Here is a 4,621-nt window from a genome sequence, read left to right on the forward strand (position 1 = left end):
TCAGTGAAGCTGCTATAAGACTAATCTGTATATACTTTGTTTGTACTTTTATCTTAATAAATTTGTATGCTCAAAAATAGACTTCTATAAATTCACTGAGACTATACTTGAGAAGCTGTAAGTTTTACCTAAGCTTCTTATTATAGCAATAATATTATAATATTATTATAATTTTTATATATTATTTATTATTATAATATTTACCTGTTCTTTTCCATATTTTGTTGAAATTATGATGGATACAATAACTGAGATTCTGATTAGCCGCATATTTTATTTGTTGATATATGTCAGCAACAAAATTGAAAATACAAATATGCATTTTAACAAGATGAGATTTCACTGTGATAAACTAAAATTTAGTACAGTACATTTTCCTATCATTAACATTTAAATTTTTTGCAGTTTGGTGACTTTTGACTATCCTAAGTATTCTACCATGGAATTCCTACCGCTTTTCTCCTATCACTTTCCATGACAGTTTCAGTGAGACCCTTAAAGAAAGAAGTGAGACTAATAAATTAAGAGATTAACAAGGAAAGTAGTGTGATTACCTACTTGGAATTAGCTGAGACAGACGCTAAGCTTCATGAATGGCTGTAAGGCAACAATCAAAACCCAGATATTTAATGCAACCAACAATTCTATGCTTCGATTTCTTTAAATGTATGGTATTAATGGACTAGTGAAAATTGATTTTTTTTTTTGTGGTAGAATCTTCTGGGGTTATTTTTTCATCTCTATTTTAGGCCTTCAATCATAAACTTCTACTCAAGTATGCCTCAGATCGAAAGTTTTTTTTTGTGGACTAAGATACATTTCTTGTCTTTTTGTTGTTTTGTCGCATAGCTTTTCATAAATCTGAAAGAACTGTAAAGGCAAAATACCATTAAGATCTAACTATAAGAATGCAGTGTTTCAGAAAAATCTCCACAACTATGGCATGATCATCAGAGTAAGAAGGGAAATACTACTGTTTGATAGCATATATACGTAGTTCCCTCATCTAGTGAAAGCTGGCTATCTAATTCTCATATAGCTTTGGTGTTACAAAGCCACATTACTATTACTGATTACAATAGATACATCTATAGTAGTAAAAGGAACAGAATACAGACCTGAATGCTAGTACAAAATTATCCATAGAGTTTGATTGTAAGGACAACCCTTTGACTGTGGCCTAAATTAGCTGCACTCTGTCAAAAAATGCTCAGTTTTAATCTGCGTAAAGTATTAGTGGTGAAAACCCGCTTCTTACAGTCAGTTTGGATGCAGTCACACACTATTTTTCTGAATAGTTCAGAAAAAAAAGTGAGCTCTATGAACAAAAGTTGTTACTATTTTGGTAAGGGCATAAAACCTAGTCTTTGACCTATTTTATTTGTTTAGTAATGAACACCACCTTCAGAGAAACTGATAGAAAACCTCCCACATTAAAAAAAAACAAACACAACAACAACAAAATTCCTTACAAGATTGGATTAATTTTCTCATATTTATGTACTTTGACTAACAAAATCAAAAAATGTCATTGGTATGCCATTCATCTGGTCTTTGGTTGGGGGAAATTTTATTCATGTTTCTCCACAGAAAATGAATACATTGAAGTGATATGTATTATTATAATATTATTTTTCATCTGTTTCTATAGCACTTCACTGTTACTTTATTCTACTTTCTGATCCTGTTCTTATACCCTAGAAATTAGTACAGGACATCATTCTGTCTCCAGGATTAAAGCTCTTTCCTTTTGGCACTCTAAAGCTCCCCTTCAGGCCAAGGAGGGAGTTAAATCTGAATCACTTTCTGACTGGATGATTTAGCCACTAATCTGCTTTATTTAAAATAGTGCACAATAGTGCCCACGACTTTTCTTCTGGATGTGCTGTTTTCTAAAAAGTAGTTTTTACTGTAAGAAAATGCATACTATGATTTCATTAGGCACGCTTTGAGCACACATACAAAAACAGAGCACTTCAAAGTCCTTTGTACCACAACCTCAGACACAACTAATCATAAGGTAGGAGCTAGACTGCAAGAAACTTGAGTGGCCTTAAACTGTGCAAAAAACACAATAGGAGGCACATAAAATAGGAATCCTGTAAAATAGAAGCCTTTTAATCTAACGTCACCTGAAATTATGGCAAACAGTCTTAAACAAAAATCATCTAGACTTCCTTTAGTCTTAGATACCTGTCTTAGAAGAAGTTCATTTGGTGATTAGCTTAGAAAAATGTGTAATTATTAGAGGGCCAAAATGAAACTCTGTCAATCCCATTCCTAGGAGAAAAACCCTCACAGAAATATCTAGTAGCTCCAGATGTGCCAGGTTGCTCTTGAATTATGGTTTTGCAATCAAAGTTTCTGTTCTGTCCAAGATCTGCTTTGTTTGCTTAGTATCACTTTCGGTAAAGCACAGACAAGCATATAGAGATTCTTGCAGAATTAGATATTTGAAGGCTCCTCACCCTTTTTGTACAAAACCTAGCTGTTAGTACAGCAAGTCAGGTTTGACTTAAGAGTATTTAAAACTACAGTTTTCATGGTGAAAGACTCAAGCTGCTTCATGGGATCTAATGCTCTGTACAGAAGGGAATAGAATTCTAAGAGCAAGACAGAAACCAAGACAGAAATTTTGTCAATGGCTAGAAAACACCATCTTCAGATCTCTAATTATTTCTAATTTTTCTTTGGTGACTGATTGATACAAATATGTAAACTATTTTAATAACAGCAACCAGGGACCTCCCATCTTGGCTGAGACTACAGATAGGGTTTGCTTCTTTATGATTACTTTTTCTAGCCTTATGATTCTTCCATGATATATTTGACAGTAGTATGACAGAAAAGATGGAGAATTCATCAGCCAAGAATTTCTAGTCTCTTTAAATTTATTTTTTTTATTCTCACAGCCTGCAGACTAGCAGTCTAGCCTCTTATTCAGCTCCAACTATCCATTGGTTTAGAGGCAATTGATTATGATAATTGTATTAAACATTGTTTGTTGGGTGTTAGATATACTAAGAATGCAGTAAAAGCACCAAATTTAGAAAAAATTTGCTGCTGGCTAATTTATGAAACTTTAAGAATCTTAGCTATGGATTGGTTTCTGAGATGTTAAGCTGTAGTCAAATAGCAGCACCTTAGGCATGGTCTGTAGCAGAAAATTAAGCAGCATAGACAAGCTTAGGCAAGGTGAAAATAGTATTCTTATATGCCTTAGAGAAATGGATAAGAAGTTAATTTTGGTTCTTTGATTGCTTTAAGTGTGTTAAGTCTGAATAAAATCCAGTGCAGGTATCTAGGTTCTTCACATAATAAGTCACATGGACCTTCATATTAAGATGAACTATCTGCCTTTTAAATTTACATACAAAACTGATTCAAGACATCAGTTTTCCTGCGAAGAATGTCAATATATTTAAAAACATTTAAGAGTAAAATTAATTATATCATTAAAATGCATTTAATTGCCTCTCTGAAATGTAATTTATAATTCTTTCTTGTAATGTTCCAGTAAAACAAGAATGTATTAGATGTGTATACAGTAAGCGGTGAAATAGTTTACATATGCTCCTGCTGATTATCTTTATAAGACAGCACTTGACATTTGAAATTATTTGTTAACACTGGAAATCTAAAGGTGGTAAATATCCCTAGATATGTCAGCTAGCATAATTCCAAAAAGAATAAAAATATTTTTAATGGACAATTTGAAAACTGGATGGATAGGAATCTGTGTGTGCCATTTAATGAAGAAACATGGGCCAACTAAATTAAATATTCTCTGTCATAATATTTGAAGAAAAATCTAGAATCCTTAAATTTATTTACATTAATGTTTTCAAGAAATTAAGCTATTTTTTGAAAATAAAGCACAAAAAATAACCAAACCCAAATGTAAATAGTAAATCATCTTTCAAGGGAAAGGAGAGAATAAGATACCATTTCGAAAAACAAATTGCTTTATCTGGTTTGATAAACATGCAAAAGCTATAAGGAGCAAGAAATATTTTTATAGCAATCTAGTCTATGGAATAAATGCATCTGTAAAACTGTACAATCTAAATTTTTTTTCATTAAGCTTCAGGGCTCAAGTGGGATTTTCAGCGGTCTGTTTATGTCATCACGTAATTTACCTGTAGAGCTTTTAATTTCTAATCAACATTGCAAAAATTGAAAAAGATAAAATATTAAAAATATTGATATGTCTTTGTGCGAAAGAACATGCTCTTGTATTTCTATTTTTTTTTTTTTTTTATTTTAGGATGTAATAGGTGTATTCATTTTAATCAGCATTTGAAACTGTAGATATAATAGTGGTACACCTTCTAAGGGCTTGGAAAATTGATTGTCTTCTTAAGATATCTTACATGGAAAACATCTTTACTGTGTACAGTTGTACAGTTGCGCTGTGTACAACTGTTATTTCAGAGAAATATGTCATTGTGCTGAAGAAAGAACTGTCTATTTTGTCCTATTCTTTTTTGATGGTAGCTTTGTAAACTGACTTTAAAATCAATGACAACCAAACTTTCATCCAAGTGCTTGATTAATGCCCCATCTACTGTTCTGAGTTTCTCTTTGCTTTTGTCTGCTACCATGCCTTTGTAGGTATTAT

Source organism: Corapipo altera, unplaced genomic scaffold (genome assembly GCF_003945725.1).
Source record: "Corapipo altera isolate COAL_440 unplaced genomic scaffold, ASM394572v1 2, whole genome shotgun sequence".
Classification (NCBI taxonomy): Eukaryota; Metazoa; Chordata; class Aves; order Passeriformes; family Pipridae; genus Corapipo; species Corapipo altera.